Below are 24110 nucleotides of genomic sequence, written 5' to 3' on the forward strand. Positions count from 1 at the left end.
ACAACCAGTTGGGGAAAACTTCGGAATCACCTGCCGGGCTTGCTGGAACCACCTGCCGGTCATGCCAAAATCACCTGCCAACTACGCCAGTACCACTTGGTGGACACTGTTGAAACACCTGTCGCGCCGGCCGGAACCACATCTCAGACGTTCCAGAACCATGTGCATGAGATGCTGGAACCACACCCTGAACAGACGGAAAACACCTGCCACACCCGTCTGAACAACCTGCCGAGCACGCCGGAGCCACCTGCTCGACTCGCCGGAACCACCTACCTGACATGCCCAAATCACCAGCCGGGTATGCCAGAACCACTTGGCAGACACTCCGGAATCATCTGCCGGACATGCCGGAACCAGCTCTCAGACACACCAGAACCACGTGCCGGAGATGCCCGAAGCACCTGCCGAGCATGCTGGAGCCACCTGCTCGACTCGCCAGAAACACCTGTATGACACGCCAAAATCACCTGCCGGGTACGCCAGAACCACCTGGCGGACACTCCGAAATCACCTGTCGCGCATGCCGGAACCACCTCTCAGACGTGCCGGAAGCACGTGCCAGACACGCCGGAAACACCTACCGGACAGACCGGAACCACCTGCCAAGAACGCCGGAGCCACCTGTTCGACTCGCTGGAACCACCTGCCGGACAGGCCAATATAAACTGCTGGCTTTGCCAGAACCACCTGGGGGACGGTCCGGAAACAGCTGCCAGCCATGGCGGAACCACCTCTCAGACGTACCAGAACCACCTGCCGGAGAAGCTGGAAACACGTCCTGGACAGTCTGGAACCACCTGCCGGCCAAGCCTGAACCACCTGCCAAGCACAACGGAACAACCTGCCAGACACGCCAAAATCACCTGCGTGTTATGCCAGAACCACTTGGAGGACTCTCTGGGATGACCTGCCGGGCATGCCGGAACCACCTCTCAGACGTGCCAGAACCATGTGGCGGACAGTCCGGAATCACCTGTTGGGCATGCGCAACCACCTCTGACACGTACCAGAACCACATGCCGTGCAGGCTGGAACCACCTACCGGACAGACCGGAATCACCTTTCGGGCATGACGGAACCACCTGTCAGATGTGCCAGAAACACGTGCCGGAGACGCCGGAAGCACCTGCCAAGCACGTTGGAACCACCTGCTCAACTCGCCTGAACCACCTGCCGGACATGCCAAAATCACCTGCCGACTATGCCAGAACCACTTGGCGAACACTCCGGAATCACTTGCCGGGCATGCAGGAACCACCTCTCAGACATGCCAGAACCCCGTGCCAATGACCCCGGAAGCACCAGCCGAGCACGCCGGAACCACCTGCTCGACTCGCCAGAACCACCTGCCGATCACGCAAAAATCACCTGCCGGCTACGCCACAACCAGTTGGTGAACACTTTGGAATCACCTGCCAGGCTTGCTGGAACCAACTGCCAGTCATGCCAAAATCACCTGCCAACTACGCCAGAACCGCTTGGCGGACACTGCGGAAACACCTGTCGGGCCGGCTGGAACCGCATCTCAGACGTGCCAGAAACGTGTTCATGAGATGCTGGAACCACACCCCGAACAGACGGATACCACCTGCCAGAACCGCCTGAACCACCTGCTGAGCACGCCGGAACCACCTGCTCGACTCACCGGTACCACCTCCCTGACACGCCAAAATCACCTGCTGGGCATGCCAGAACCACTTGGCGGACACTCCGGAATCATCTGCCAGACATGCCAGAACCAGCTCTCAGACACACCAGAACCAAGTGCCGGAGACGCCGGAAGCACCTGTCGAGCATGCCGGAGCCACCTGCTCGACTCGCCAGAAACACCTGCCGGACACGCCAAAATCACCTGCCGGGTATGCCAGAACCACTTCGGGGACAAGCCGGAATCACGTGAGGGGCATGCCGGCACAGCCTCTCAGACTGAACCTCGTGCCGGACACCACAGAACCACCTGCCGGACAGACCGGAACCACCTGCCGGACACGCCGGAACCACGGGTCGACCCTCCGGAACGACCGCTGGACATGCAAAATCACCTGCCGGCTATGCCGGAAACACTTGGCGAGCACTCCGGAATCACCTGCCGGGCATGCCGGAACCACCTCTCAGATATGCCAGAACCACGTGCCAATGACTCCGGAAGCACCTGCCGAGCACGCCGGAACCACCTGCTCGACTCGCCAGAACCACCTGCCGGACACGCAAAAATCACCTGCCGGCTACGCCACAACCAGTTGGGGAACACTTCGGAATCACCTGCCGGGCTTGCTGGAACCACCTGCCGGTCATGCGAAAATCACCTGCTGGGTATTCCAGAACCACTTGGCGGACACTCCGGAATCATCTGCCGGACATGCCGGAACCAGCTCTCAGACACACCAGAACCAAGTGCCGGAGACGCCGGAAGCACCTGCCGAGCATGCCGGAGCCACCTGCTCGACTCGCCAGAAACACCTGCCGGACACGCCAAAATCACCTGCCGGGTATGACAGAACCACCTGTCGGACACTACGGAATCACCTGCCGCGCATGCCGGTACCACCTCTCAGATATGCCAGAACCACGTGCCAATGACCCCGGAAGCACCTGCCGAGCACGCCGGAACCACCTGCTCGACTCGCCAGAACCACCTGCCGGACACGCAAAAATCACCTGCCGGCTACGCCACAACCAGTTGGGGAAAACTGCGGAATCACCTGCCGGGCTTGCTGGAACCACCTGCCGGTCATGCCAAAATCACCTGCCAACTACGCCAGTACCACTTGGCGGACACTGTGGAAACACCTGTCGGGCCGGCCGGAACCACATCTCAGACGTGCCAGAACCATGTGCATGAGATGCTGGAACCACACCCTGAACAGACGGAAAACACCTGCCAGACCCGTCTGAACAACCTGCCGAGCACGCCGGAGCCACCTGCTCGACTCGCCGGAACCACCTACCTGACATGCCCAAATCACCAGCCGGGTATGCCAGAACCACTTGGCGGACACTCCGGAATCATCTGCCGGACATGCCGGAACCAGCTCTCAGACACAACAGAACCACGTGCCGGAGACGCCGGAAGCACCTGCCGAGCATGCCGGAGCCACCTGCTCGACTCGCCAGAAACACCTGTCGGACATGCCAAAATCACCTGCTGGGTACGCCAGAACCACCTGGCAGACACTACGGAATCACCTGTCGCGCATGCCGGAACCACCTCTCAGACGTGCCGGAAGCACGTGCCGGACACGCCGGAATCACCTACCGGAGAGACCGGAACCACCTGCCGAGCACGCCGGAGCCACCTGTTCGACTCGCTGGAACCACCTGCCGGACAGGCCAATATCAACTGCTGGCTATGCCAGAACCACCTGGGGGACGGTCCGGAAACAGCTGCCAGCCATGGCGGAACCACCTCTCAGACGTACCAGAACCACCTGCCGGAGAAGCTGGAAACACGTCCTGGACAGTCTGGAACCACCTGCCGGCCAAGCCTGAACCACCTGCCAAGCACAACGGAACAACCTGCCAGACACGCCAAAATCACCTGCGTGTTATGCCAGAACCACTTGGAGGACTCTCTGGGATGACCTGCCGGGCATGCCGGAACCACCTCTCAGACGTGCCAGAACCATGTGGCGGACAGTCCGGAATCACCTGTTGGGCATGCGCAACCACCTCTGAGACGTACCAGAACCACATGCCGTGCAGGCTGGAACCACCTACCGGACAGACCGGAATCACCTTTCGGGCATGACGGAACCACCTGTCAGATGTGCCAGAAACACGTGCCGGAGACGCCGGAAGCACCTGCCAAGCACGTTGGAACCACCTGCTCAACTCGCCTGAACCACCTGCCGGACATGCCAAAATCACCTGCCGACTATGCCAGAACCACTTGGCGAACACTCCGGAATCACTTGCCGGGCATGCAGGAACCACCTCTCAGACATGCCAGAACCCCGTGCCAATGACCCCGGAAGCACCAGCCGAGCACGCCGGAACCACCTGCTCGACTCGCCAGAACCACCTGCCGATCACGCAAAAATCACCTGCCGGCTACGCCACAACCAGTTGGTGAACACTTTGGAATCACCTGCCAGGCTTGCTGGAACCACCTGCCAGTCATGCCAAAATCACCTGCCAACTACGCCAGAACCGCTTGGCGGACACTGCGGAAACACCTGTCGGGCCTGCTGGAACCACATCTCAGACGTGCCAGAAACGTGTTCATGAGATGCTGGAACCACACCCCGAACAGACGGATACCACCTGCCAGAACCGCCTGAACCACCTGCTGAGCACGCCGGAACCACCTGCTCGACTCACCGGTACCACCTCCCTGACACGCCAAAATCACCTGCTGGGTATGCCAGAACCACTTGGCGGACACTCCGGAATCATCTGCCGGACATGCCGGAACCAGCTCTCAGACACACCAGAACCAAGTGCCGGAGACGCCGGAAGCACCTGCCGAGCATGCCGGAGCCACCTGCTCGACTCGCCAGAAACACCTGCCGGACACGCCAAAATCACCTGCCGGGTATGCCAGAACCACCTGTCGGACACTACGGAATCACCTGCCGCGCATGCCGGAACCACCTCTCAGACGTGCCGGAAGCACGTGCCAGACACGCCGGAAACACCTACCGGACAGACCGGAACCACCTGCCAAGAACGCCGGAGCCACCTGTTTGACTCGCTGGAACCACCTCCCGGACAGACCAATATCAACTGCTGGCTATGCCAGAACCACCTGGGGGACAGTCCGGGATCACCTGCCAGCCATGGCGGAACCACCTCTCAGACGTACCAGAACCACCTGCCGGAGAAGCTGGAAACACGTCCTGGACAGACTGGAACCACGTGACGGCCATGCCTGAACCACCTGCCGAGCACGGCGGAACCACCTGCCGGACACGCCAAAATCACCTGCGGGCTACGCCAGAACCACTTGGACGACTCTCCGAAATGACCTGCCGGGCATGTTGGAACCACCTCTCAGACATGCCAGAAGCACGTGGCGGACAGTCCGGAATCACCTGTTGGGCATACGCAACCACCTCTGACACGTACCAGAACCACGTGCCGTGCACGCCGGAACCACCTACCGGACAGACCGGAATCCACTTTTGGGCATGCCGGAACCACCAGTCAGATGCGCCAGAAACACGTGCCGGAGACGCCGGAAGCACCTGCGGAGCACGTCGCAACCACCTGATCAACTCGCCTGAACCACCTGCCGGACACGCCAAAATCACCTGCCCGCTACACCAGCACCACTTCGGGGACAAGCCGGAATCACGTGAGGGGCATGCCGGCACAGCCTCTCAGACTGAACCTCGTGCCGGACACCACAGAACCACCTGCCGGACAGACCGGAACCACCTGCCGGACACGCCGGAACCACCGGCTCGACCCGCCGGAACGACCGCTGGACATGCAAAATCACCTGCCGGCTACGCCGGAAACACTTGGCGAACACTCCGGAATCACCTGCCGGGCATGCCGGAACCACCTCTCAGATATGCCAGAACCACGTGCCAATGACCCCGGAAGCACCTGCCGAGCACGCTGGAACCACCTGCTCGACTCGCCAGAACCACCTGCCGGACACGCAAAAATCACCTGCCGGCTACGCCACAACCAGTTGGGGAACACTTTGGAATCACCTGCCAGGCTTGCTGGAACCACCTGCCAGTCATGCCAAAATCACCTGCCAACTACGCCAGAACCGCTTGGCGGACACTGCGGAAACACCTGTCGGGCCGGCTGGAACCACATCTCAGACGTGCCAGAAACGTGTTCATGAGATGCTGGAACCACACCCCGAACAGACGGATACCACCTGCCAGAACCGCCTGAACCACCTGCTGAGCACGCCGGAACCACCTGCTCGACTCACCGGTACCACCTCCCTGACACGCCAAAATCACCTGCTGGGTATGCCAGAACCACTTGGCGGACACTCCGGAATCATCTGCCGGACATGCCGGAACCAGGTCTCAGACACACCAGAACCAAGTGCCGGAGACGCCGGAAGCACCTGCCGAGCATGCCGGAGCCACCTGCTCGACTCGCCAGAAACACCTGCCGGACACGCCAAAATCACCTGCCGGGTATGCCAGAACCACTTCGGGGACAAGCCGGAATCACGTGAGGGGCATGCCAGCACAGCCTCTCAGACTGAACCTCGTGCCGGACACCACAGAACCACCTGCCAGACAGACCGGAACCACCTGCCGGACACGCCGGAACCACTGGCTCGACCCGCCGGAACGACCGCTGGACATGCAAAATCAGCTGCCGGCTACGCCGGAAACACTTGGCGAACACTCCGGAATCACCTGCCGGGCATGCCGGAACCACCTCTCAGATATGCCAGAACCACGTGCCAATGACCCCGGAAGCACCTGCCGAGCACGCCGGAACCACCTGCTCGACTCGCCAGAACCACCTGCCGGACACGCAAAAATCACCTGCCGGCTACGCCACAACCAGTTGGGGAACACTTCGGAATCACCTGCCGGGCTTGCTGGAACCACCTGCTGGTCATGCGAAAATGACCTGCTGGGTATGCCAGAACCGCTTGGCGGACACTCCGGAATCATCTGCCGGACATGCCGGAACCAGCTCTCAGACACACCAGAACCAAGTGCCGGAGACGCCGGAAGCACCTGCCGAGCATTCCGGAGCCACCTGCTCAACTCGCCAGAAACACATGTCGGACACGCCAAAATCACCTGCCGGGTACGCCAGAACCACCTGGCGAACACTCCGAAACCACCTGTCGCGCATGCCGGAACCACCTCTCAGACGTGCCGGAAGCACGTGCCGGACACGCCGGAATCACCTACCAGACAGACCGGAACCACCTGCCGAGCACGCCGGAACCACCTGCTCGACTCGCCAGAACCACCTGCCGGACACGCAAAAATCACCTGCCGGCTAGGCCACAACCAGTTGGGGAAAACTTCGGAATCACCTGCCGGGCTTGCTGGAACCACCTGCCGGTCATGCCAAAATCACCTGCCAACTACGCCAGTACCACTTGGCGGACACTGTGGAAACACCTGTCGGGCCGGCCGGAACCACATCTCAGACGTGCCAGAACCATGTGCATGAGATGCTGGAACCACACCCTGAACAGACGGAAAACACCTGCCAGACCCGTCTGAACAACCTGCCGAGCACGCCGGAGCCACCTGCTCGACTCGCCGGAACCACCTACCTGACATGCCCAAATCACCAGCCGGGTATGCCAGAACCACTTGGCGGACACTCCGGAATCATCTGCCGGACATGCCGGAACCAGCTCTCAGACACACCAGAACCACGTGCCGGAGACGCCGGAAGCACCTGCCGAGCATGCCGGAGCCACCTGCTCGACTCGCCAGAAACACCTGCCGGACACGCCAAAATCACCTGCCGGGTATGCCAGAACCACCTGTCGGACACTACGGAATCACCTGCCGCGCATGCCGGAACCACCTCTCAGACGTGCCGGAAGCACGTGCCAGACACGCTGGAAACACCTACCGGACAGACCGGAACCACCTGCCAAGAACGCCAGAGCCACCTGTTTGACTCGCTGGAACCACCTGCCGGACAGGCCAATATCAACTGCTGGCTATGCCAGAACCACCTGGGGGACAGTCCGGGATCACCTGCCAGCCATGGCGGAACCACCTCTCAGACGTACCAGAACCACCTGCCGGAGAAGCTGGAAACACGTCCTGGACAGACTGGAACCACGTGACGGCCATGCCTGAACCACCTGCCGAGCACGGCGGAACCACCTGCCGGACACGCCAAAATCACCTGCGGGCTACGCCAGAACCACTTGGACGACTCTCCGAAATGACCTGCCGGGCATGTTGGAACCACCTCTCAGACATGCCAGAAGCACGTGGCGGACAGTCCGGAATCACCTGTTGGGCATACGCAACCACCTCTGACACGTACCAGAACCACGTGCCGTGCACGCCGGAACCACCTACCGGACAGACCGGAATCCACTTTTGGGCATGCCGGAACCACCAGTCAGATGTGCCAGAAACACGTGCCGGAGACGCCGGAAGCACCTGCGGAGCACGTCGCAACCACCTGATCAACTCGCCTGAACCACCTGCCGGACACGCCAAAATCACCTGCCCGCTACACCAGCACCACTTCGGGGACAAGCCGGAATCACGTGAGGGGCATGCCGGCACAGCCTCTCAGACTGAACCTCGTGCCGGACACCACAGAACCACCTGCCGGACAGACCGGAACCACCTGCCGGACACGCCGGAACCACCGGCTCGACCCGCTGGAACGACCGCTGGACATGCAAAATCACCTGCCGGCTACGCCGGAAACACTTGGCGAACACTCCGGAATCACCTGCCGGGCATGCCGGAACCACCTCTCAGATATGCCAGAACCACGTGCCAATGACCCCGGAAGCACCTGCCGAGCACGCTGGAACCACCTGCTCGACTCGCCAGAACCACCTGCCGGACACGCAAAAATCACCTGCCGGCTACGCCACAACCAGTTGGGGAACACTTTGGAATCACCTGCCAGGCTTGCTGGAACCACCTGCCAGTCATGCCAAAATCACCTGCCAACTACGCCAGAACCGCTTGGCGGACACTGCGGAAACACCTGTCGGGCCGGCTGGAACCACATCTCAGACGTGCCAGAAACGTGTTCATGAGATGCTGGAACCACACCCCGAACAGACGGATACCACCTGCCAGAACCGCCTGAACCACCTGCTGAGCACGCCGGAACCACCTGCTCGACTCACCGGTACCACCTCCCTGACACGCCAAAATCACCTGCTGGGTATGCCAGAACCACTTGGCGGACACTCCGGAATCATCTGCCGGACATGCCGGAACCAGGTCTCAGACACACCAGAACCAAGTGCCGGAGACGCCGGAAGCACCTGCCGAGCATGCCGGAGCCACCTGCTCGACTCGCCAGAAACACCTGCCGGACACGCCAAAATCACCTGCCGGGTATGCCAGAACCACTTCGGGGACAAGCCGGAATCACGTGAGGGGCATGCCAGCACAGCCTCTCAGACTGAACCTCGTGCCGGACACCACAGAACCACCTGCCGGACAGACCGGAACCACCTGCCGGACACGCCGGAACCACCGGCTCGACCCGCCGGAACGACCGCTGGACATGCAAAATCAGCTGCCGGCTACGCCGGAAACACTTGGCGAACACTCCGGAATCACCTGCCGGGCATGCCGGAACCACCTCTCAGATATGCCAGAACCACGTGCCAATGACCCCGGAAGCACCTGCCGAGCACGCCGGAACCACCTGCTCGACTCGCCAGAACCACCTGCCGGACACGCAAAAATCACCTGCCGGCTACGCCACAACCAGTTGGGGAACACTTCGGAATCACCTGCCGGGCTTGCTGGAACCACCTGCTGGTCATGCGAAAATGACCTGCTGGGTATGCCAGAACAGCTTGGCGGACACTCCGGAATCATCTGCCGGACATGCCGGAACCAGCTCTCAGACACACCAGAACCAAGTGCCGGAGACGCCGGAAGCACCTGCCGAGCATTCCGGAGCCACCTGCTCAACTCGCCAGAAACACATGTCGGACACGCCAAAATCACCTGCCGGGTACGCCAGAACCACCTGGCGAACACTCCGAAACCACCTGTCGCGCATGCCGGAACCACCTCTCAGACGTGCCGGAAGCACGTGCCGGACACGCCGGAATCACCTACCAGACAGACCGGAACCACCTGCCGAGCACGCCGGAACCACCTGCTCGACTCGCCAGAACCACCTGCCGGACACGCAAAAATCACCTGCCGGCTACGCCACAACCAGTTGGGGAAAACTTCGGAATCACCTGCCGGGCTTGCTGGAACCACCTGCCGGTCATGCCAAAATCACCTGCCAACTACGCCAGTACCACTTGGCGGACACTGTGGAAACACCTGTCGGGCCGGCCGGAACCACATCTCAGACGTGCCAGAACCATGTGCATGAGATGCTGGAACCACACCCTGAACAGACGGAAAACACCTGCCAGACCCGTCTGAACAACCTGCCGAGCACGCCGGAGCCACCTGCTCGACTCGCCGGAACCACCTACCTGACATGCCCAAATCACCAGCCGGGTATGCCAGAACCACTTGGCGGACACTCCGGAATCATCTGCCGGACATGCCGGAACCAGCTCTCAGACACACCAGAACCACGTGCCGGAGACGCCGGAAGCACCTGCCGAGCATGCCGGAGCCACCTGCTCGACTCGCCAGAAACACCTGCCGGACACGCCAAAATCACCTGCCGGGTATGCCAGAACCACCTGTCGGACACTACGGAATCACCTGCCGCGCATGCCGGAACCACCTCTCAGACGTGCCGGAAGCACGTGCCAGACACGCCGGAAACACCTACCGGACAGACCGGAACCACCTGCCAAGAACGCCGGAGCCACCTGTTTGACTCGCTGGAACCACCTCCCGGACAGACCAATATCAACTGCTGGCTATGCCAGAACCACCTGGGGGACAGTCCGGGATCACCTGACAGCCATGGCGGAACCACCTCTCAGACGTACCAGAACCACCTGCCGGAGAAGCTGGAAACACGTCCTGGACAGACTGGAACCACGTGACGGCCATGCCTGAACCACCTGCCGAGCACGGCGGAACCACCTGCCGGACACGCCAAAATCACCTGCGGGCTACGCCAGAACCACTTGGACGACTCTCCGAAATGACCTGCCGGGCATGTTGGAACCACCTCTCAGACATGCCAGAAGCACGTGGCGGACAGTCCGGAATCACCTGTTGGGCATACGCAACCACCTCTGACACGTACCAGAACCACGTGCCGTGCACGCCGGAACCACCTACCGGACAGACCGGAATCCACTTTTGGGCATGCCGGAACCACCAGTCAGATGCGCCAGAAACACGTGCCGGAGACGCCGGAAGCACCTGCGGAGCACGTCGCAACCACCTGATCAACTCGCCTGAACCACCTGCCGGACACGCCAAAATCACCTGCCCGCTACACCAGCACCACTTCGGGGACAAGCCGGAATCACGTGAGGGGCATGCCGGCACAGCCTCTCAGACTGAACCTCGTGCCGGACACCACAGAACCACCTGCCGGACAGACCGGAACCACCTGCCGGACACGCCGGAACCACCGGCTCGACCCGCCGGAACGACCGCTGGACATGCAAAATCACCTGCCGGCTACGCCGGAAACACTTGGCGAACACTCCGGAATCACCTGCCGGGCATGCCGGAACCACCTCTCAGATATGCCAGAACCACGTGCCAATGACCCCGGAAGCACCTGCCGAGCACGCGGGAACCACCTGCTCGACTCGCCAGAACCACCTGCCGGACACGCAAAAATCACCTGCCGGTTACGCCACAACCAGTTGGGGAACACTTTGGAATCACCTGCCAGGCTTGCTGGAACCACCTGCCAGTCATGCCAAAATCACCTGCCAACTACGCCAGAGCCGCTTGGCGGACGCTGCGGAAACACCTGTCGGGCCGGCTGGAACCACATCTCAGACGTGCCAGAAACGTGTTCATGAGATGCTGGAACCACACCCCGAACAGACGGATACCACCTGCCAGAACCGCCTGAACCACCTGCTGAGCACGCCGGAACCACCTGCTCGACTCACCGGTACCACCTCCCTGACACGCCAAAATCACCTGCTGGGTATGCCAGAACCACTTGGCGGACACTCCGGAATCATCTGCCGGACATGCCGGAACCAGCTCTCAGACACACCAGAACCAAGTGCCGGAGACGCCGGAAGCACCTGCCGAGCATGCCGGAGCCACCTGCTCGACTCGCCAGAAACACCTGCCGGACACGCCAAAATCACCTGCCGGGTATGCCAGAACCACCTGTCGGACACTACGGAATCACCTGCCGCGCATGCCGGAACCACCTCTCAGACGTGCCGGAAGCACATGCCAGACACGCTGGAAACACCTACCGGACAGACCGGAACCACCTGCCAAGAACGCCAGAGCCACCTGTTTGACTCGCTGGAACCACCTGCCGGACAGGCCAATATCAACTGCTGGCTATGCCAGAACCACCTGGGGGACAGTCCGGGATCACCTGCCAGCCATGGCGGAACCACCTCTCAGACGTACCAGAACCACCTGCCGGAGAAGCTGGAAACACGTCCTGGACAGACTGGAACCACGTGACGGCCATGCCTGAACCACCTGCCGAGCACGGCGGAACCACCTGCCGGACACGCCAAAATCACCTGCGGGCTACGCCAGAACCACTTGGACGACTCTCCGAAATGACCTGCCGGGCATGTTGGAACCACCTCTCAGACATGCCAGAAGCACGTGGCGGACAGTCCGGAATCACCTGTTGGGCATACGCAACCACCTCTGACACGTACCAGAACCACGTGCCGTGCACGCCGGAACCACCTACCGGACAGACCGGAATCCACTTTTGGGCATGCCGGAACCACCAGTCAGATGTGCCAGAAACACGTGCCGGAGACGCCGGAAGCACCTGCGGAGCACGTCGCAACCACCTGATCAACTCGCCTGAACCACCTGCCGGACACGCCAAAATCACCTGCCCGCTACACCAGCACCACTTCGGGGACAAGCCGGAATCACGTGAGGGGCATGCCGGCACAGCCTCTCAGACTGAACCTCGTGCCGGACACCACAGAACCACCTGCCGGACAGACCGGAACCACCTGCCGGACACGCCGGAACCACCGGCTCGACCCGCCGGAACGACCGCTGGACATGCAAAATCACCTGCTGGCTACGCCGGAAACACTTGGCGAACACTCCGGAATCACCTGCCGGGCATGCCGGAACCACCTCTCAGATATGCCAGAACCACGTGCCAATGACCCCGGAAGCACCTGCCGAGCACGCTGGAACCACCTGCTCGACTCGCCAGAACCACCTGCCGGACACGCAAAAATCACCTGCCGGCTACGCCACAACCAGTTGGGGAACACTTTGGAATCACCTGCCAGGCTTGCTGGAACCACCTGCCAGTCATGCCAAAATCACCTGCCAACTACGCCAGAACCGCTTGGCGGACACTGCGGAAACACCTGTCGGGCCGGCTGGAACCACATCTCAGACGTGCCAGAAACGTGTTCATGAGATGCTGGAACCACACCCCGAACAGACGGATACCACCTGCCAGAACCGCCTGAACCACCTGCTGAGCACGCCGGAACCACCTGCTCGACTCACCGGTACCACCTCCCTGACACGCCAAAATCACCTGCTGGGTATGCCAGAACCACTTGGCGGACACTCCGGAATCATCTGCCGGACATGCCGGAACCAGGTCTCAGACACACCAGAACCAAGTGCCGGAGACGCCGGAAGCACCTGCCGAGCATGCCGGAGACACCTGCTCGACTCGCCAGAAACACCTGCCGGACACGCCAAAATCACCTGCCGGGTATGCCAGAACCACTTCGGGGACAAGCCGGAATCACGTGAGGGGCATGCCAGCACAGCCTCTCAGACTGAACCTCGTGCCGGACACCACAGAACCACCTGCCAGACAGACCGGAACCACCTGCCGGACACGCCGGAACCACCGGCTCGACCCACCGGAACGACCGCTGGACATGCAAAATCACCTGCCGGCTACGCCGGAAACACTTGGCGAACACTCCGGAATCACCTGCCGGGCATGCCGGAACCACCTCTCAGATATGCCAGAACCACGTGCCAATGACCCCGGAAGCACCTGCCGAGCACGCCGGAACCACCTGCTCGACTCGCCAGAACCACCTGCCGGACACGCAAAAATCACCTGCCGGCTACGCCACAACCAGTTGGGGAACACTTCGGAATCACCTGCCGGGCTTGCTGGAACCACCTGCTGGTCATGCGAAAATCACCTGCTGGGTATGCCAGAACCGCTTGGCGGACACTCCGGAATCATCTGCCGGACATGCCGGAACCAGCTCTCAGACACACCAGAACCAAGTGCCGGAGACGCCGGAAGCACCTGCCGAGCATTCCGGAGCCACCTGCTCAACTCGCCAGAAACACATGTCGGACACGCCAAAATCACCTGCCGGGTACGCCAGAACCACCTGGCGAACACTCCGAAACCACCTGTCGCGCATGCCGGAACCACCTCTCAGACGTGCCGGAAGCACGTGCCGGACACGCCGGAATCACCTACCAGACAGACCGGAACCACCTGCCGAGCACGCCGGAACCACCTGCTCGACTCGCCAGAACCACCTGCCGGACACGCAAAAATCACCTGCCGGCTAGGCCACAACCAGTTGGGGAAAACTTCGGAATCACCTGCCGGGCTTGCTGGAACCACCTGCCGGTCATGCCAAAATCACCTGCCAACTACGCCAGTACCACTTGGCGGACACTGTGGAAACACCTGTCGGGCCGGCCGGAACCACATCTCAGACGTGCCAGAACCATGTGCATGAGATGCTGGAACCACACCCTGAACAGACGGAAAACACCTGCCAGACCCGTCTGAACAACCTGCCGAGCACGCCGGAGCCACCTGCTCGACTCGCCGGAACCACCTACCTGACATGCCCAAATCACCAGCCGGGTATGCCAGAACCACTTGGCGGACACTCCGGAATCATCTGCCGGACATGCCGGAACCAGCTCTCAGACACACCAGAACCAAGTGCCGGAGACGCCGGAAGCACCTGCCGAGCATGCCGGAGCCACCTGCTCGACTCGCCAGAAACACCTGCCGGACACGCCAAAATCACCTGCCGGGTATGCCAGAACCACCTGTCGGACACTACGGAATCACCTGCCGCGCATGCCGGAACCACCTCTCAGACGTGCCGGAAGCACGTGCCAGACACGCTGGAAACACCTACCGGACAGACCGGAACCACCTGCCAAGAACGCCAGAGCCACCTGTTTGACTCGCTGGAACCACCTGCCGGACAGGCCAATATCAACTGCTGGCTATGCCAGAACCACCTGGGGGACAGTCCGGGATCACCTGCCAGCCATGGCGGAACCACCTCTCAGACGTACCAGAACCACCTGCCGGAGAAGCTGGAAACACGTCCTGGACAGACTGGAACCACGTGACGGCCATGCCTGAACCACCTGCCGAGCACGGCGGAACCACCTGCCGGACACGCCAAAATCACCTGCGGGCTACGCCAGAACCACTTGGACGACTCTCCGAAATGACCTGCCGGGCATGTTGGAACCACCTCTCAGACATGCCAGAAGCACGTGGCGGACAGTCCGGAATCACCTGTTGGGCATACGCAACCACCTCTGACACGTACCAGAACCACGTGCCGTGCACGCCGGAACCACCTACCGGACAGACCGGAATCCACTTTTGGGCATGCCGGAACCACCAGTCAGATGTGCCAGAAACACGTGCCGGAGACGCCGGAAGCACCTGCGGAGCACGTCGCAACCACCTGATCAACTCGCCTGAACCACCTGCCGGACACGCCAAAATCACCTGCCCGCTACACCAGCACCACTTCGGGGACAAGCCGGAATCACGTGAGGGGCATGCCGGCACAGCCTCTCAGACTGAACCTCGTGCCGGACACCACAGAACCACCTGCCGGACAGACCGGAACCACCTGCCGGACACGCCGGAACCACCGGCTCGACCCGCCGGAACGACCGCTGGACATGCAAAATCACCTGCTGGCTACGCCGGAAACACTTGGCGAACACTCCGGAATCACCTGCCGGGCATGCCGGAACCACCTCTCAGATATGCCAGAACCACGTGCCAATGACCCCGGAAGCACCTGCCGAGCACGCTGGAACCACCTGCTCGACTCGCCAGAACCACCTGCCGGACACGCAAAAATCACCTGCCGGCTACGCCACAACCAGTTGGGGAACACTTTGGAATCACCTGCCAGGCTTGCTGGAACCACCTGCCAGTCATGCCAAAATCACCTGCCAACTACGCCAGAAACGCTTGGCGGACACTGCGGAAACACCTGTCGGGCCGGCTGGAACCACATCTCAGACGTGCCAGAAACGTGTTCATGAGATGCTGGAACCACACCCCGAACAGACGGATACCACCTGCCAGAACCGCCTGAACCACCTGCTGAGCACGCCGGAACCACCTGCTCGACTCACCGGTACCACCTCCCTGACACGCCAAAATCACCTGCTGGGTATGCCAGAACCACTTGGCGGACACTCCGGAATCATCTGCCGGACATGCCGGAACCAGGTCTCAGACACACCAGAACCAAGTGCCGGAGACGCCGGAAGCACCTGCCGAGCATGCCGGAGACACCTGCTCGACTCGCCAGAAACACCTGCCGGACACGCCAAAATCACCTGCCGGGTATGCCAGAACCACTTCGGGGACAAGCCGGAATCACGTGAGGGGCATGCCAGCACAGCCTCTCAGACTGAACCTCGTGCCGGACACCACAGAACCACCTGCCAGACAGACCGGAACCACCTGCCGGACACGCCGGAACCACCGGCTCGACCCACCGGAACGACCGCTGGACATGCAAAATCACCTGCCGGCTACGCCGGAAACACTTGGCGAACACTCCGGAATCACCTGCCGGGCATGCCGGAACCACCTCTCAGATATGCCAGAACCACGTGCCAATGACCCCGGAAGCACCTGCCGAGCACGCCGGAACCACCTGCTCGACTCGCCAGAACCACCTGCCGGACACGCAAAAATCACCTGCCGGCTACGCCACAACCAGTTGGGGAACACTTCGGAATCACCTGCCGGGCTTGCTGGAACCACCTGCTGGTCATGCGAAAATCACCTGCTGGGTATGCCAGAACCGCTTGGCGGACACTCCGGAATCATCTGCCGGACATGCCGGAACCAGCTCTCAGACACACCAGAACCAAGTGCCGGAGACGCCGGAAGCACCTGCCGAGCATTCCGGAGCCACCTGCTCAACTCGCCAGAAACACATGTCGGACACGCCAAAATCACCTGCCGGGTACGCCAGAACCACCTGGCGAACACTCCGAAACCACCTGTCGCGCATGCCGGAACCACCTCTCAGACGTGCCGGAAGCACGTGCCGGACACGCCGGAATCACCTACCAGACAGACCGGAACCACCTGCCGAGCACGCCGGAACCACCTGCTCGACTCGCCAGAACCACCTGCCGGACACGCAAAAATCACCTGCCGGCTAGGCCACAACCAGTTGGGGAAAACTTCGGAATCACCTGCCGGGCTTGCTGGAACCACCTGCCGGTCATGCCAAAATCACCTGCCAACTACGCCAGTACCACTTGGCGGACACTGTGGAAACACCTGTCGGGCCGGCCGGAACCACATCTCAGACGTGCCAGAACCATGTGCATGAGATGCTGGAACCACACCCTGAACAGACGGAAAACACCTGCCAGACCCGTCTGAACAACCTGCCGAGCACGCCGGAGCCACCTGCTCGACTCGCCGGAACCACCTACCTGACATGCCCAAATCACCAGCCGGGTATGCCAGAACCACTTGGCGGACACTCCGGAATCATCTGCCGGACATGCCGGAACCAGCTCTCAGACACACCAGAACCACGTGCCGGAGACGCCGGAAGCACCTGCCGAGCATGCCGGAGCCACCTGCTCGACTCGCCAGAAACACCTGCCGGACACGCCAAAATCACCTGCCGGGTATGCCAGAACCACCTGTCGGACACTACGGAATCACCTGCCGCGCATGCCGGAACCACCTCTCAGACGTGCCGGAAGCACGTGCCAGACACGCCGGAAACACCTACCGGACAGACCGGAACCACCTGCCAAGAACGCCGGAGCCACCTGTTTGACTCGCTGGAACCACCTCCCGGACAGACCAATATCAACTGCTGGCTATGCCAGAACCACCTGGGGGACAGTCCGGGATCACCTGCCAGCCATGGCGGAACCACCTCTCAGACGTACCAGAACCACCTGCCGGAGAAGCTGGAAACACGTCCTGGACAGACTGGAACCACGTGACGGCCATGCCTGAACCACCTGCCGAGCACGGCGGAACCACCTGCCGGACACGCCAAAATCACCTGCGGGCTACGCCAGAACCACTTGGACGACTCTCCGAAATGACCTGCCGGGCATGTTGGAACCACCTCTCAGACATGCCAGAAGCACGTGGCGGACAGTCCGGAATCACCTGTTGGGCATACGCAACCACCTCTGACACGTACCAGAACCACGTGCCGTGCACGCCGGAACCACCTACCGGACAGACCGGAATCCACTTTTGGGCATGCCGGAACCACCAGTCAGATGCGCCAGAAACACGTGCCGGAGACGCCGGAAGCACCTGCGGAGCACGTCGCAACCACCTGATCAACTCGCCTGAACCACCTGCCGGACACGCCAAAATCACCTGCCCGCTACACCAGCACCACTTCGGGGACAAGCCGGAATCACGTGAGGGGCATGCCGGCACAGCCTCTCAGACTGAACCTCGTGCCGGACACCACAGAACCACCTGCCGGACAGACCGGAACCACCTGCCGGACACGCCGGAACCACCGGCTCGACCCGCCGGAACGACCGCTGGACATGCAAAATCACCTGCCGGCTACGCCGGAAACACTTGGCGAACACTCCGGAATCACCTGCCGGGCATGCCGGAACCACCTCTCAGATATGCCAGAACCACGTGCCAATGACCCCGGAAGCACCTGCCGAGCACGCGGGAACCACCTGCTCGACTCGCCAGAACCACCTGCCGGACACGCAAAAATCACCTGCCGGTTACGCCACAACCAGTTGGGGAACACTTTGGAATCACCTGCCAGGCTTGCTGGAACCACCTGCCAGTCATGCCAAAATCACCTGCCAACTACGCCAGAGCCGCTTGGCGGACGCTGCGGAAACACCTGTCGGGCCGGCTGGAACCACATCTCAGACGTGCCAGAAACGTGTTCATGAGATGCTGGAACCACACCCCGAACAGACGGATACCACCTGCCAGAACCGCCTGAACCACCTGCTGAGCACGCCGGAACCACCTGCTCGACTCACCGGTACCACCTCCCTGACACGCCAAAATCACCTGCTGGGTATGCCAGAACCACTTGGCGGACACTCCGGAATCATCTGCCGGACATGCCGGAACCAGCTCTCAGACACACCAGAACCAAGTGCCGGAGACGCCGGAAGCACCTGCCGAGCATGCCGGAGCCACCTGCTCGACTCGCCAGAAACACCTGCCGGACACGCCAAAATCACCTGCCGGGTATGCCAGAACCACCTGTCGGACACTACGGAATCACCTGCCGCGCATGCCGGAACCACCTCTCAGACGTGCCGGAAGCACGTGCCAGACACGCTGGAAACACCTACCGGACAGACCGGAACCACCTGCCAAGAACGCCAGAGCCACCTGTTTGACTCGCTGGAACCACCTGCCGGACAGGCCAATATCAACTGCTGGCTATGCCAGAACCACCTGGGGGACAGTCCGGGATCACCTGCCAGCCATGGCGGAACCACCTCTCAGACGTACCAGAACCACCTGCCGGAGAAGCTGGAAACACGTCCTGGACAGACTGGAACCACGTGACGGCCATGCCTGAACCACCTGCCGAGCACGGCGGAACCACCTGCCGGACACGCCAAAATCACCTGCGGGCTACGCCAGAACCACTTGGACGACTCTCCGAAATGACCTGCCGGGCATGTTGGAACCACCTCTCAGACATGCCAGAAGCACGTGGCGGACAGTCCGGAATCACCTGTTGGGCATACGCAACCACCTCTGACACGTACCAGAACCACGTGCCGTGCACGCCGGAACCACCTACCGGACAGACCGGAATCCACTTTTGGGCATGCCGGAACCACCAGTCAGATGTGCCAGAAACACGTGCCCGAGACGCCGGAAGCACCTGCGGAGCACGTCGCAACCACCTGATCAACTCGCCTGAACCACCTGCCGGACACGCCAAAATCACCTGCCCGCTACACCAGCACCACTTCGGGGACAAGCCGGAATCACGTGAGGGGCATGCCGGCACAGCCTCTCAGACTGAACCTCGTGCCGGACACCACAGAACCACCTGCCGGACAGACCGGAACCACCTGCCGGACACGCCGGAACCACCGGCTCGACCCGCCGGAACGACCGCTGGACATGCAAAATCACCTGCTGGCTACGCCGGAAACACTTGGCGAACACTCCGGAATCACCTGCCGGGCATGCCGGAACCACCTCTCAGATATGCCAGAACCACGTGCCAATGACCCCGGAAGCACCTGCCGAGCACGCTGGAACCACCTGCTCGACTCGCCAGAACCACCTGCCGGACACGCAAAAATCACCTGCCGGCTACGCCACAACCAGTTGGGGAACACTTTGGAATCACCTGCCAGGCTTGCTGGAACCACCTGCCAGTCATGCCAAAATCACCTGCCAACTACGCCAGAACCGCTTGGCGGACACTGCGGAAACACCTGTCGGGCCGGCTGGAACCACATCTCAGACGTGCCAGAAACGTGTTCATGAGATGCTGGAACCACACCCCGAACAGACGGATACCACCTGCCAGAACCGCCTGAACCACCTGCTGAGCACGCCGGAACCACCTGCTCGACTCACCGGTACCACCTCCCTGACACGCCAAAATCACCTGCTGGGTATGCCAGAACCACTTGGCGGACACTCCGGAATCATCTGCCGGACATGCCGGAACCAGGTCTCAGACACACCAGAACCAAGTGCCGGAGACGCCGGAAGCACCTGCCGAGCATGCCGGAGACACCTGCTCGACTCGCCAGAAACACCTGCCGGACACGCCAAAATCACCTGCCGGGTATGCCAGAACCACTTCGGGGACAAGCCGGAATCACGTGAGGGGCATGCCAGCACAGCCTCTCAGACTGAACCTCGTGCCGGACACCACAGAACCACCTGCCAGACAGACCGGAACCACCTGCCGGACACGCCGGAACCACCGGCTCGACCCACCGGAACGACCGCTGGACATGCAAAATCACCTGCCGGCTACGCCGGAAACACTTGGCGAACACTCCGGAATCACCTGCCGGGCATGCCGGAACCACCTCTCAGATATGCCAGAACCACGTGCCAATGACCCCGGAAGCACCTGCCGAGCACGCCGGAACCACCTGCTCGACTCGCCAGAACCACCTGCCGGACACGCAAAAATCACCTGCCGGCTACGCCACAACCAGTTGGGGAACACTTCGGAATCACCTGCCGGGCTTGCTGGAACCACCTGCTGGTCATGCGAAAATCACCTGCTGGGTATGCCAGAACCGCTTGGCGGACACTCCGGAATCATCTGCCGGACATGCCGGAACCAGCTCTCAGACACACCAGAACCAAGTGCCGGAGACGCCGGAAGCACCTGCCGAGCATTCCGGAGCCACCTGCTCAACTCGCCAGAAACACATGTCGGACACGCCAAAATCACCTGCCGGGTACGCCAGAACCACCTGGCGAACACTCCGAAACCACCTGTCGCGCATGCCGGAACCACCTCTCAGACGTGCCGGAAGCACGTGCCGGACACGCCGGAATCACCTACCAGACAGACCGGAACCACCTGCCGAGCACGCCGGAACCACCTGCTCGACTCGCCAGAACCACCTGCCGGACACGCAAAAATCACCTGCCGGCTAGGCCACAACCAGTTGGGGAAAACTTCGGAATCACCTGCCGGGCTTGCTGGAACCACCTGCCGGTCATGCCAAAATCACCTGCCAACTACGCCAGTACCACTTGGCGGACACTGTGGAAACACCTGTCGGGCCGGCCGGAACCACATCTCAGACGTGCCAGAACCATGTGCATGAGATGCTGGAACCACACCCTGAACAGACGGAAAACACCTGCCAGACCCGTCTGAACAACCTGCCGAGCACGCCGGAGCCACCTGCTCGACTCGCCGGAACCACCTACCTGACATGCCCAAATCACCAGCCGGGTATGCCAGAACCACTTGGCGGACACTCCGGAATCATCTGCCGGACATGCCGGAACCAGCTCTCAGACACACCAGAACCACGTGCCGGAGACGCCGGAAGCACCTGCCGAGCATGCCGGAGCCACCTGCTCGACTCGCCAGAAACACCTGCCGGACACGCCAAAATCACCTGCCGGGTACGCCAGAACCACCTGGAGGACACTACGAAATCACCTGCCGCGCATGCCGGAACCACCTCTCAGACGTGCCGGAAGCACGTGCCAGACACGCCGGAAACACCTACCGGACAGACCGGAACCACCTGCCAATAACGCCGGAGCCACCTGTTCGACTCGCTGGAACCACCTGCCGGACAGGCCAATATCAACTGCTGGCTATGCCAGAACCACCTGGGGGACAGTCCGGGATCACCTGCCAGCCATGGCGGAACCACCTCTCAGACGTACCAGAACCACCTGCCGGAGAAGCTGGAAACACGTCCTGGACAGACTGGAACCACGTGACGGCCATGCCTGAACCACCTGCCGAGCACGGCGGAACCACCTGCCGGACACGCCAAAATCACCCGCGGGCTACGCCAGAACCACTTGGACGACTCTCCGAAATGACCTGCCGGGCACGTTGGAACCACCTCTCAGACGTGCCAGAAGCACGTGGCGGACAGTCCGGAATCACCTGTTGGGCATACGCAACCACCTCTGACACGTACCAGAACCACGTGCCGTGCACGCCGGAACCACCTACCGGACAGACCGGAATCAACTTTTGGGCATGCCGGAACCACCAGTCAGATGTGCCAGAAACACGTGCCGGAGACGCCGGAAGCACCTGCCGAGCACGTCGCAACCACCTGCTCAACTCGCCTGAACCACCTGCCGGACACGCCAAAATCACCTGCCCGCTACACCAGCACCACTTCGGGGACAAGCCGGAATCACGTGAGGGGCATCCCGGCACAGCCTCTCAGACTGAACCTCGTGCCGGACACCCCAGAACCACCTGCCGGACAGACCGGAACCAACTGCCGGACACGCCGGAACCACCGGCTCGACCCGCCGGAACGACCGCTGGACATGCAAAATCACCTGCCGGCTACGCCGGAAACACTTGGCGAACACTCCAGAATCACCTGCCGGGCATGCCGGAACCACCTCTCAGATATGCCAGAACCACGTGCCAATGACCCCGGAAGCACCTGCCGAGCACGCCGGAACCACCTGCTCGACTCGCCAGAACCACCTGCCGGACACGCAAAAATCACCTGCCGGCTACGCCACAACCAGTTGGGGAACACTTCGGAATCACATGCCGGGCTTGCTGGAACCACCTGCCGGACATGCCAAAATCACCTGCCAACTACGCCAGTACCACTTGGCGGACACTGTGGAAACACCTGTCGGGCCGGCCGGAACCACATCTCAGACGTGCCAGAAACGTGTTCATGAGATGCTGGAACCACACCCCGAACAGACGGATACCACCTGCCAGAACCGCCTGAACCACCTGCTGAGCACGCCGGAACCACCTGCTCTACTCACGGGTAACAAATCCCTAACACGCCAAAATCACCTGCTGGGTATGCCAGAACCACTTGGCGCACACTCCGGAATCATCTGCCGGACATGCCGGAACCAGCTCTCAGACACACCAGAACCAAGTGCCGGAGACGCCGGAAGCACCTGCCGAGCATGCCGGAGCCACCTGCTCGACTCGCCAGAAACACCTGCCGGACACGCCAAAATCACCTGCCGGGTATGCCAGAACCACTTCGGGGACAAGCCGGAATCACGTGAGGGGCATGCCGGCACAGCCTCTCAGATTGAACCTCGTGCCGGACACCACAGAACCACCTGCCGGACAGACCGGAACCACCTGCCGGACACGCCGGAACCACCGGCTCGACCCTCCGGAACGACCGCTGGACATGCAAAATCACCTGCCGGCTACGCCGGAAACACTTGGCGAGCACTCCGGAATCACCTGCCGGGCATGCCGGAACCACCTCTCAGATATGCCAGAACCACGTGCCAATGACCCCGGAAGCACCTGCCGAGCACGCCGGAACCACCTGCTCGACTCGCCAGAACCACCTGCCGGACACGCAAAAATCACCTGCCCGCTACACCAGCACCACTTCGCGGACAAGCCGGAA

This window comes from Equus caballus, chromosome 24, assembly GCF_041296265.1.
Source record: "Equus caballus isolate H_3958 breed thoroughbred chromosome 24, TB-T2T, whole genome shotgun sequence".
Classification (NCBI taxonomy): Eukaryota; Metazoa; Chordata; class Mammalia; order Perissodactyla; family Equidae; genus Equus; species Equus caballus.